Genomic DNA, 13459 nt, shown 5'->3' on the forward strand with positions numbered 1-13459 from the left:
TCGAAGAACCTGACCGTCCACTAAGGAGCAACTGAAACCAAAGATCACATAATAGACCGGCTGCGGCTCACATGATTACATGACAAATAACGTGAAGAAAAAAAATAGGGACTAAAATACGCACCATAAAGCATTGGTGACAAACAGAGAGGAGGATAAATCCAGCAGAAGGTCATCACGTAGGTGAGATGCCATGATTTGGAGTCAGGATCATAGTGGGAGATGGCGCGAGGCCTGCTGAAGTAGTGATGGGCGACTCGCAAACGACTTGTTCTTCTTGAATGATTCTTGTCAGTGAATCGAGCAAATCGATGCGCAAGCACTAAACAAACCAGTTCAGTGGAGCTCAGTGCAACACACGTGTCCTGTGTGATGTCGTCCGCGTCTTTCATTTTGCGGCCGATGGTAGACATTTACAGTGCATGCACAAGAACTGCCTGACTCGGGAAGTCTCGACTTCTTCCACCTCTGATTCTTTTGAATATCGGCGATTAAAAAAAAACTGATGATTCTATCGTTCATCATACAAGTACAATACAATATTTATATTGAATGTTTTAGTTGTTTTGTACCATTTATTATTGGAATTTAAAAAAAACATGACATATAAACATAAAATTAAACTAATATGTTTATCTCCCTTTGTACCTTCAACAGATAAGCTACTCATCGATATTCTAATTCCTAACAACTATTCTGCTTTCAACTTTACTTTAGCATACACTTTTTATGACTCATTGAATCCAAATGAGCATTTATCATTCACTGATTCACTTTTGAGTTCAGGCTGAATCATTACCCGAGAATGAGTCACACGAACCTCATTTACTTGATTGGGAAAATTAACCATTACCCGAGAACGATACTGTACACCACCAGCCTGATGAGAAGTCGAGTGACTGAGTGAAGGGGTACGGGCAGGATGCACCCAGAAGTTGCAAATGGAGGTTAAAGGTCATGACAGCTGCCCAGCGCCTACCTCATCGCATCCCGGCTTGTTCGAAGCTCCATATACTGAGGAACACATTGCACGTTGTTTCGTTCAGATTGCTTCATCCTCATGAGAGTTATTACAGAATCCACTTTCCAGTGAATCTCCCTGTACTTCCTACGTGTAATACTTCACATGGTGTATCTCTATGTCAATTGGCAGCTCCACATTTGCACATTTGGATAGTGGGCCCTCCAAGGGGTCCGTTCCTTGGGCTGCTGGGGTGCCCCCCATCTCAGCGTGACCTTGAACTGGTTAAGTGGATTAGAAAATGGCTGGCTGGCTCCCTTTGAAGACTGGGATTACACAGCATGCAGACATCCCGCTAAATTATTCACAAAGGAAAGGCGAGTTTTATTTTATTTTTTTTTCCCCTACCGGCATTCATTCTCTCCAATATTCATAAAACTATGAATGTTTAAAGAGCATTTAATTCTGCGCAAAATTACTTTGAACAGGGAACGCCATGGCTGCTGCTGCTGCCGCCAGGAAAGGTCCTCCCCATGCAGACCTTTGTGTGCTAACAAACCTGAAAAGGCTGAGACGGCAGAGGACTAAATTCTCGGGTGGCTCTTGGGTCACTCATATGGCTGAATAAATGCATTCCTAGCTTTGGAAAATATTCTTCAGTCGTCGGACTCCTCATATGAAGAAGCTACATTGCATGCATATCAATTGCGAATTCTCCAAAGATTAGGCCATCTGTAATGAATGCCAGGCCCCATTTCTAAATGTGTGTGGGCACTCATCATATAACAGGAAGGGGCCGGGTGGGGGGGGGCTACCTGGTGAAATTAAAGATCTGTACACCTTGAGTGCCAAACTCAAGATAAAGCCTGCAGGACTGTATAATGCAAAGCTGACTCACTCACTCACTCAGTCACTCACGCAGTCTCATTTATTTAAAAAAATGAAGTTCGCCCCCTGCTGGCCTCATCAACACCTCCTCCAGTAGCAACCCAAGCTTTTGTTAGATGGTCTCCCATTAAAGTACTGGCCGGGCCTAACCCTGCTTAGCTTCATGGGGGTGGATGACCTCTCCTGAAGCACAGCTGGTATGGCTGCCGTCTCCATTCACCTTTGAGTTTTTATGAAAGCATCTCCACTCACATTAAAATGGCTAAAAACACATGTGACGTAGCTGGGATTGGTTGGAATACGGTTTTCTTCTGTGAAGGTGGACTAATCAGGCGGCGCTGTAAATGCAAGTATTATAAACGAGCAGGACCCAGTCAGGGAAGGGCCACGTAATGAGCACAAACCAATTTGGTTCTGATTTGAGTCTGCGTTTTTAAAAACTCTCCATGTTCACCCGTCCACACTACAGCTCTGAGCCGCTGTTTTCAGAAACATACCACTCTGGAGAGCGCTTTCAAAAGTCTAGTTTGAGATGTTAAAAATGGCAGAGTAGTGTGGATGAAAGGCGAAAACAGAGACTCGGCTCTGCATTTTTTAAAAGAAAAGGTTACTAGTGTGGACTCAGCCTGACATTCAAGTAGAAATTAAAGCAATAAAGGCGGAGAGTCCCAGTGAAGTCCTGAATGAGCCTTAACAACGTGCTCCCCCGTGGAGTCCAGATTGCAACTTAACAACGTGGTCCTCGATTATGTCAAAGCAGTGGGTTCCCCCGTGAAGTCCCGATCGTGACACAGCAATATGATCCTCAATCACATCAAATAAGTTGGGTACTCTGTGATGTCCTATCATGATGAAGCAAAGTGGTCCCCCCGTGAAGTCCCAATCGTGACGTAGCAACGTGGTCCCCTGTGAAGTCTCGATCGCATCTTGTGGCAATGTGGTCCCCAAATCACGTCAAAGCAGTGGGGTCCTCTGTGATGTCCTGATCATGTCTTAGCAATGTGGTCCCCCATGGATTCCCTATTGCATTTTAGTAATGTGGTCCCCGATCACATCAAAGCAGTGGGGTCCTCTGTGAAGTCCAGATCGCATCTTAGCAATGTGGTCCCCCAATCACGTCATATCAATGTGCTCCACCATGAAGTCCCAATCGTGACACATCAATGTGGTTCCCTGTGAAGCCCTGATTGCATTTTAGTAATGTGGTCCCCAATCGCATCAAAGCAGTGTGGTCCCGAAATGTGCTCCACCATGAAGTCCCAATCGTGACACAGCATTGTGGTCCCCCATGAAGTCCAGATCACATCTTAGCAATGTGGTCCCCGATCACATCAAAGCAGTGGAGTCCTCTGTGAAGTCCAGATTGCATCTTAGCAATGTGGTCCCCCAATCACGTCATATCAATGTGCTCCCCATGAAGTTCCAATCGTGACACAGCAATGTGGTCCCCTGTAAAGTCCCAATTGCATTTTAATAGTGTGGTCCCTGATCGCATCAAAGCAGTGTGGTCCTCTGTGAAGTCCTGATCACGATGCAGAAATATGCTCCCCCATGAAGTCCCGATCGCATCTTAGCAATGTGGTCCCCAAATCATGACATATCAATGTGGTCCCCCATGAAGTCCCGATCACGTCAAAGCAGTGGGGTCCTCTGTGAAGTCCCGATCGTGTCTTAGCAATGTGGCCCCCCCAATCATGTCATATCAATGTTGCCCCCTGTGAAGTCCCAATCGTGACACAGCAATGTGGTCCCTCATGAAGTCCCGATGGCATTTTAGTACTGTGGTCCCCAATCACATCAAAGCAGTGGGGTCCTCTGTGAAGTCCCGATGGCATTTTAGTACTGTGGTCCCCAATCGCATCAAAGCAGTTTGGTCCTCTGTGAGGTCCTGATCACAATGCAGAAATGTGCTCCCCCCATGAAGTCCCAATCGCATCTTAGCAATGTGGTCCCCCGTGAAGTCCCAATCACGTCAAAGCAGTGGGGTTCTCTGTGAAGTCCCGATCATGTCTTAGCAATGTGGCCCCCCAATCATGTCATATCAATGTTGCCTCCCGTGAAGTCCCAATCGTGACACAGCAATGTGGTCCCCCGTGAAGTCCTGATCGCATTTTAGTAATGTGGTCCCCGATCGCATCAAAGCAGTGGGGTCCCCTGAGAAGTCCCGATCTCGTTGAAGTGTCTTCATTTCGTGAAGTCTATGAACACATCACAACTGAAAGGCATGCTGGGTATTCAAAAACCGAAATGAACCCTGGCACTTGACCAACTTGTATAGAAATTAGCGCCTCAAAAGTATAGGTGTGTTTTAGTATCTTTGTTTCGTGAAGTCCATGAAAGTGACGTTTCTCAAGAACTGAAATATTGAGTGTTGGGGCACTGGTGCCGTACCATTTTAAATTTTGGGTTTTTCGTTACTTTTCCAGTGCTGGTTTACTAAGCACCCCTAGTAGACAATAAGACATGCGTGACGTGGGCCATCGGAAATCAAACCATTCAAGTCTAAACTGTGACTGCAGCCGATTGCCTGTATAAATAAATAATCAGCGCACTCACCGCTTAAAGGGGGCGTGGTAAAGTGGCAGGAGCGTTTCCCGGGTGCGGGGCGGCGCGGGCGTTTCTGCACTGAAGTACACAGGTGACGAATCACCTGTGTCCATAATTGATGCCGGGAGCTGCTAATCGGCACACCTGTGCCACGTCCTCATTATAAATAGGAAAAGCGCGAATGTGAGGGGGAGGAAGATGGAACGAGAAGAAAGGTCAGAGGTTCAAATGCAGTCGGAAGGTCAGTCTCGGGCAGGACGATCCAGAGAGGAAAGGCAGCACGAACAGGTGCCCTGCGAAGGAGAGTAGGTCATGGCACTCTAGGGGCTGGTTCAACCTACTGATCAAAGGTGTGGAGTGGGGTAAGTGTGGCTGATGACCTCCCTAGGGATCCGAGGTACGACTGTGGGTGCGTGAAGGACAACGGGAGGAGGTCTCACATCGGGCGCTCTGGCAGACACCGACGGAGGCAACCAAGACGTTGGTTGGTTTGTAAGGGGACGGGGAGTGGCAGGTGCTTTGGTAGGATGAAGATCGTGTCTGCAGAGTCTGTGTGTGAGTTATGGGTGAGTAGGAGAGACGAAGGAGGAGGTGGGCTGGGATCATCAGTCACTTGAAAGAACTTGACGGAGCCGGCGACTGTGTTTTTACCCTCTGCTTTAAAAGGATTATTTATTGAGATTTTATTCCCCACGTTTCACCTGCTTTTATGGATTATTTATTTATGGATTCTTTTGAGCACTGCACTATTTATTTGGATGTGGTTTTGATTTTTGTTTAATAAAAGCACTTAACACTTTTACACCTTCCCCTTGCTTCGTGTGGTGTCCCTCATTGCATAGTTCATAGTCATGATGATCGATGGTGTCGGGTTCAAGAAACTCCCAAATGGGAAGAGGGAGCATTGGGGCAGGACCCGCAGCGTCAACCCTAACCCGCAGGAGTCAATGGAGAGCCTGCCTTTGTAAGTCACCTTGAGTTAAATGTTCTGTCAAATAAAGAACAATAAGCCATTATTATTCTCAATTATTATCCTTATTAATTGCAAAGACAGACTTGTCTGAGCTGTAATTAAATGTGTGGTGCTGGAAATCGGTGGGCTGTTTTTAAATTGCTAACCACGGGAATTCAAGGGGCAGTAAGCTAATTATTCCTAAAGAGGGGCACACGCTCCGGACCCCCAGGCACTGAAATGCCATCTGCTTTAAGTTACTGCTAAGCTCAGGAAGCCAAAGACTTGGCAGTGATTGCCGCTAAGCTAGAAGAAGGGCGAGGAAGAGGAAGTGGGCATTGTGTGGCACGGTGGGTTTCAGAAAGGCTTTGGAGGCCTTTAACACGTTCTTGCTGTGTCGCACCCTTGTGCTAAAGTCATTTTAATTCATCTTTTTCCTCATCAAGCCACACTCAATACGCCAGGAGGGTTTTAGGAGTTTTTGCAGATTTATTAAAAACAGATCACTCTACCTTACTGAAGACGGGTAATGGAACATTTTAAGAATAAAGACCCATTTGTCCTCGATTTCCCCCTCTGCTCCACAGTTTAAAATGACAACTCAAACCTTTCAGATGTCGTGAGTAAAGTGCACGGTGCAGACTTTCATTTTAAAGGATTTGCAGATATTTCGGTCACATGGCACTTTGTCTACATGGCCACCCCCATTTGTTGGCACCATAATGTTTGGGACACAGCAGTGGCAGGTCTGTTAAAGCCACTGTCATATTTAGTTCATGCTTGAAACCTGCAATTCACGGACATCAGCAAGTGCTGAGGGTCTACTCTGCCCAGCCTCTAATAAGGCCATCTTCAGTTCCTGCTTGTTTCGGGGGGGCTTCTCCCCTTACGTTTTCTCTTCAGCATATGGAAGACCTGCTCAATTGGATTGAAATCAAGTGACTGGCTTGGCCATTCAAGAATTTTTTTTTTAGCTTTGCTAAACTCCTGTGTTTCCTCAGCAGTATGGTGTCGTAATGCGCCTCCCCTTCTCCAGCCCCTCGGACACATGCTTCCCCGAGGGTCTCTCTTCATGGCTGCCTGACTCCTCACTTGCTTGCTCACACACCGGCTCTCTCCCGTTCCTGCCCTTCTCTCCGTTCTTTTCTTAATCCTCCGGTCTCTCGGTTCCTTTTTCTTTTTTCTCTCTTCCCTTTTGTCCCATGCAGACTTTCATATACAGTGGTACCTCGGTATACGTCCTTAATCCGTTCCATATCCTTTGACTTATACCAAACTAATTTTTCCCATAAGAAATAAAGGGAAAATGATTAATCCGTCCCATGAAAAAAAATCCCATTGCTATTGGCATATTATACATTGATGGGGTTGTATAACATAATTTAAACACTGCTTAATACTAAAATACATAAATACAAAAGCAATTAGATGAAATAAATGAAAATTTAACCTCACTTTACTTTTTAATAATGTCTTTGTTTTTCACAATCGTAGATACCGTCGTTCTCGGCATACAGTATGCAGCAGCCATGTCCCAGATACGCATGCCACCTTCATACTTTCAACAATCAATTCGAATTTACGCGAAAAAACACAAAATCACGTGAAAATTCACAGAGTTGTAGCGCGGGTTGTTCACTGAATGCTAGCAACTGGCGTATTGATGCTCGTGGGAAGTCGTGGCTTTGTCTCGAGAGAAAGAAGAAAAAACATTAACTGTAATGATCATAAGTATCCATCCATCCATCCATTATCCAACCTGCTATATCTTAACTACAGGGTCACGGGCTGTCTGCTGGAGCCAATCCCAGCCAACACAGGGTGCAAGGCAGGAAATAAACCCCGGACAGGGCGTCAGCCCACCGCAGTGATTATAAGTATTTAACTCACAAATACCAATGACTGTATTTTGTATTAATCATGCGGCAGAGAGCTATGTGATTTATTACTGTGTGTATGTACTGTGTGTACCCAAAAAAGACATCAATCGTTTGCAACTAGTGCAGAATGCAGCTGCTAGAATCCTTACCAGGAAAAGAAAATCCGAACACATTTCTCCAGTTTTGATGTCACTACACTGGTTACCTATATCATTCAGAATTGACTTTAAAATTCTGCTTATGGTTTATAAAGCTTTAAATAATCTCGCCCCGGCTTATATATCGGAATGTCTGACACCTTATATTCCAAATCGTAACCTCAGATCCTCAACTGAGTGTCTCCTTAGAATTCCAAGAGCAAAACTTAAAAGAAGTGGTGAGGCGGCCTTCTGCTGTTATGCACCTAAAATCTGGAATAGCCTGCCAGTAGGAATTCGCCAGGCTGATATGGTGGAGCACTTTAAAAAACTACTGAAAACACATTACTTTAACATGGCCTTCTCATAACTTCACTGTAATTTAATCCTGATACTCTGTATATCTAATTCATTATAATAACTATTCATTCAAAATCTGTACTAACCCCTACTCTCTCTTCTGTTTCCTTTTCCGGTGTCCTGTTGGTGGTGGCTTGTGCCACCACCATCTACCCAAAGCACCATGATGTTCCAACAATGATGGATGGATTAAAAGCCAGAAGTCTGTATAACCATCAGCATCAAGTGACTCCGTGAAAAACCCGAACTACCAAGAGGACTATTTCATTTATGTTAGGTAGAATGCCCAAAGGGGACTGGGTGGTCTCGTGGCCTGGAACCACTACAGATTTTATTTTTTTCTCCAGCCTTCTGGAGTTTTTTTTTGTTTTTTCTGTCCACCCTGGCCATCGGACCTTACTCCTTTCTATGTTAACTAATGTTGTCTTATTTTAATTTCTTATTTTGTCTTTTATTTTTCTTCTCTTCATTATGTAAAGCACTTTGAGCTACTTTTTGTATGAAAATGTGCTATATAAATAAATGTTGTTGTTGTTGTTGTTGTATGTACAGTGACTCCAGAAAGTATTCACAGCGCATCACTTTTTCCACATTTTGTAACGTTACAGCCTTATTCCAAAATGGATTAAATTCATTTTTTTCCTCAGAATTCTACACACAACACCCCATAATGACAACGTGAAAAAAGTTTACTTGAGGTTTTTGCAAATTTATTAAAAATAAAAAAACTGAGGAAGCACATGTCCATAAGTATTCACAGCCTTTGCTCAATACTTTGTCGATGCGCCTTTGGCAGCAATTCCAGCCTTAAGTCTTGTTGAATATGATGCCACAAGCTTGGCACACCTATCCTTGGCCAGTTTCGCCATTCCTCTTTGCAGCACCTCTCAAGCTCCATCAGGTTGGATGGGAAGGCGTCGGTGCACAGCCATTTTAAGATCTCTCCAGAGATGTTCGATCGGATTCAAGTCTGGGCTCTGGCTGGGGCCACTCAAGGACATTCACAGAGTTGTCCTGAAGCCACTCTTTGATATCTTGGCTGTGTGCTTAGGGTCGTTGTCCTGCTGAAAGATGAACCGTCGCCCCAGTCTGAGGTCAAGAGCGCTCTGGAGGCAGGTTTTCATCCAGGATGTCTCTGTACATTGCTTCAGTCATCTTTCCCTTTATCCTGACTAGTCTCCCAGTCCCCGCCGCTGAAAAACATCACCACTGCATGATGCTGCCACCACCATGCTTCACTGTAGGGATGGTATTGGCCTGGTGATGAGCGGTGCCTGGTTTCCTCCAAACGTGATGCCTGGCATTCACACCAAATAGTTCAATCTTTGTCTCATCAGACCAGAGAATTTTCTCTCTCATGGTCTGAGAGTCCTTCAGGTGCCTTTTGGCAAACTCCAGGCGGGCTGCCATGTGCCTTTTACTAAGGAGTGGCTTCAGTCTGGCCACTCTACCATACAGGCCTGATTGGTGGATTGCTGCAGAGATGGTTGTCCTTCTGGAAGGTTCTTCTCTCTCCACAGAGGATCTCTGGAGCTCTGACAGAGTGACCATCGGGTTCTTGGTCACCTCCCTGACTAAGGCCCTTCTCCCCCGATCGCTCAGTTTAGATGGCCGGCCAGCTCTAGGAAGAGTCCTGGTGGTTTCAAACTTCTTCCACTTACGGATGATGGAGGCCACTGTGCTCATTGGGACCTTCAAAGCAGACAATCCTGTCTCGGAGGGTCTACAGACAATTCCTTTGACTTCATGCTTGGTTTGTGCTCTGACATGAACTGTCAACTGTGGGACCTTCTATAGACAGGTGTGTGCCTTTCCAAATCATGTCCAGTCGACTGAATTTACCACAGGTGGACTCCAATGAAGCTGCAGAAACATCTCAAGGATGATCAGGGGAAACAGGATGCACCTGAGCTCAATTTTGAGCTTCATGGCAAAGGCTGTGAATACTTATGTACATGTGCTTTCTCAATTTTTCTATTTTTAATAAATTTGCAAAAATCTCAAGTAAACTTTTTTCACGTTGTCATTATGGAGTGTTGTGTGTAAAATTCTGAGGAAAAAATGAATTTAATCCATTTTGGAATAAGGCTGTAACATAAGAAAATGTGGAAAAAGTGGTGCGCTGTGAATACTTTCTGGATGCACTGTGTGCGTGTATGTATGTATGTATGTATATATATATATATATATATATATATATTTTATATATATATATTATATATTTATATATATATATATATATATATTTTATATATATATATATATATTTTATATATATATATATATATATATTTTATATATATATATATATGTACACACACATATCTATATCTACTGTATATATCTACAGCAATCCCTCCTCGATCGCGGGGGTTGCATTCCAGAACCCCCCCGCGAAAGGTGAAAATCCGCGAAGTAGAAACCATATGTTTATATGGTTATTTTTATATTGTCATGCTTGGGTCACAGATTTGCACAGAAACACAGGAGGTTGTAGAGAGACAGGAACGTTATTCAAACACTGCAAACAAACATTTGTCTCTTTTTCAAAAGTTTAAACTGTGCTCCATGACAAGACAGAGATGACAGTTTTGTCTCACAATTAAAAGAATGCAAACATATCTTCCTCTTCAAAGGAGTGCGCGTCAGGAGCACAGAATGTCAGAAAGAGAGAGAGATAAAAGCAAACAATCAGAAATCAATAGGGCTGTTCGGGCTTTTAAGTATGCGAAGCACCGCCGGACAATGCAGCTGCTAGGAAGGAATCAACGTGAAGATAATCTTTCAGCATTTTTAGAGGAGCGTCCGTATTGTCTAGGGGTGCGAACAGCCCCCCTGCTCACACCCCCTCCGTCAGGAGCAGAGAATGTCAGAGCAAGAGAGAGAGAGAGAGAGAGAAAGGGAAATAATCAAAAATCAATAAATGCCATTCGAGCTTTTAAGTATGTGAAGCACCGTGCAGGAAGCATATCGCTTGACAAAGCAGCCACATTTAAGCCCAGCAAGGAAGGGAGCAATGTGAAGGTAATCTTTCAGTGTTTTTTGAGGAGTGGCCGTATCTTCTAGGGGTGCAAACAGCCCCCGTGCTCACAATATATTTGAGGAGTTTTATTTAATAGGTAATACGTGCTCTGGTTGGGTAGCTTCTCAGCCATCTGCCAATAGCGTCCCTTGTATGAAATCAACTGGGCAAACCAACTGAGGAAGCATGTACCAGAAATTAAAAGACCCATTGTCCGCAGAAATCCGCGAACCAGCAAAAATCCGCGATATATATTTAAATATGCTTACATATAAAATCCGTGATAGAGTGAAGCCACGAAAGTCGAAGCGTGATATAGTGAGAGATTACTGTATATCTATCTATATATGTATCTATAGAGTTACATAGTTTACTGTCAAATAATGCAGAGAGTACTATGTAACATTCTATGATCTGCTTCTCACAACTGAGAGGGCACTCATGGCGGATGTTTGCCAACTGGCAGACCAACCATATGCATTACCTGGTAGGTAACCACCCATACAATCAGATTGGGAATCAGACAACGGATGCTATATATATATATATATATATATTATATATATATATATATATATATATATATATAATATATATATATATATATATATATATATATACATACAGTATATATAGATACAGTGGAACCTCGGTTCACGACCATAATTTGTTCCAAAACTCTGGTCGTAACCCGATTTGGTCGTGAACCAAAGTAATTTCCCCCATAGGATTGTATGTAAATACAGTTAATCCGTTCCAGACCATACGAACTGTATGTAAATATATATATATATATTTTTTTTTTAAGTTTTTAAGCACAAATATAGTTAATTAAACCATAGAATGCACAGCGTAATAGTAAACTAAATGTAAAAACATTGAATAACACTGACGCTGCCTGTGTGTGTGTGTGTGTGTGTGTGTGTGTCGCTCTCTCTCTCTCTTGCTCACTGCACAGGGACAGACTGAACACATACAAACCGAAAGGGAAACTGGCTTGTTCGTATACCGTGTGTGTGGTCATGAACAGATGCAAAAGTTTGGCAAACTTTTTGGTTGTAAACCAATTTGTACGTGTTCCGAGACGTTCGTGAACCGAGGTTCCACTGTATAATTATATTAGATTATATATATATATTATATATATATATATATTATATATACGCACACACACTAGCTGATTACCCAGTGGCTTCGCTCACTGAGTGCAATGGAAAAAAATAAAATGTATTTGGTAATTAACAAACTTATTTTATAATTTTATTTTTAAACAAATAAAGAGCACTTACAATAACATAGACATCAATATAAACAACATTATTAACATCATTATCATATGAGAATATGAAGTAATATATAAGAAGCACATTGCATATAAATATAAATTATTAAACAGTAAAATCTTCTTCTATAATAAATTACCGTGGCTGTTCGTTTGTCTGTCCAGGATTTTAAATCACCTGTAGCTGGCAAACCGTTTCACCTATTGACTTGAAATTTGGTACACATACAGTATACTACATGACGTCTACTATCCGCTTTCAGGGTGATGATTTTATTACTCTTTTTATTTTACTGTAGAATCAACTCTCAGCAGCGTGCAGCAGGGCGGCCGTGCGGCGCATGCGTACGGGCGCCGTTCTCATTCCCTACCACCTTCGCTAATCATTCTTGAGGCAGATTGAAGACTTAAGTGCCAGATTAAGTGAAATGTTAAAGAGAACGTCCTAAGTAATTGCAACACAAAAACTAACAGTTTTAACGCGAAAAGATGCCGACGGAAGGAGAAGCAGCAGGCCGCTAGGGTGGAGTAAAGAAGATCTGCTCAGGAAGCAGCAAGTGGATCAACCTCTGAGCAAACAAATGGTAAACATACAGAGGAAGAGGATGAATACTAGGAATGCTCAAGTCAAGTGTATTCTGCAGTGCGCAGTTACTAGTATTTTGATAAAAGAATTTGAACAACATATAAGAAGCGTATAAATTATTAAACAGTAAAACATTAACATTTAAGAAGTAAAGATAAATTGAGTACTACTGCAGTGCTTTCAGGTATACTACATTTTTTGTTTGCCCATTACGCGCATAAATGTAATCATTTTTTGGTATACCTACCCGAGAACACGCGACATATAACTGACCGTGGGAAAAGCATGGATTTTAAACACGCGTTGAGTTCATCCGCTGGTGTCTCTCGTGAAATAACTGGTAATGTTTGACGAAAATCTCCTGCGAGTAAAGCGACAGTACCTCCCATTATTTTGCTAGGATCGCTGAGATCTTGCATTGTTCGGTTCACGGCTTCATAAGCTCTTTTATGTGCCACGGTGCACTCATCCCAAACTATTATCTTTGAATGCTGCAAGACTTTTGCCTTTCCAGAGCCCTTGCGTATGCTGCAAATTGGATTTTTGGCATGAGTGAGGTTTAATGGTAATTGCAATGTCGAATGTGCTGCACGGCTTCCATCTAATAATGTAGAAGCGATTCCCCATGATGCTACAGCCAGAGTTTCGCTCTCTCGGCAAGAATCAGGTTTATTAAGAATGTTTTTCCTGTTCCTCTGTGGTCCTACATAATTTCCATTTCAAACGCGAAAAGAATGTTATAGACAGAGAAAGAGAGAGAGAGAGATATTACTAAAATTTTAATCTCCAGCTTAAATCCGTCTTTAGTGACAGTTAACAATAAAATGTGACTTTGTTCCGAAGG

The 13459-nt window shown here is 42.8% G+C and overlaps 1 protein-coding gene across 2 annotated transcripts in view; it reads right to left on the bottom strand.

The window, feature by feature from the left end:
- The window catches only part of gask1a (golgi associated kinase 1A), a 99180-nt gene that overhangs the window by 37427 nt on the left and 48294 nt on the right, over positions 1–13459 (bottom strand). The window lies entirely within an intron of this gene.

The sequence above is a fragment of the Erpetoichthys calabaricus genome, chromosome 13, assembly GCF_900747795.2.
Source record: "Erpetoichthys calabaricus chromosome 13, fErpCal1.3, whole genome shotgun sequence".
NCBI classification, from domain to species: domain Eukaryota; kingdom Metazoa; phylum Chordata; class Cladistia; order Polypteriformes; family Polypteridae; genus Erpetoichthys; species Erpetoichthys calabaricus.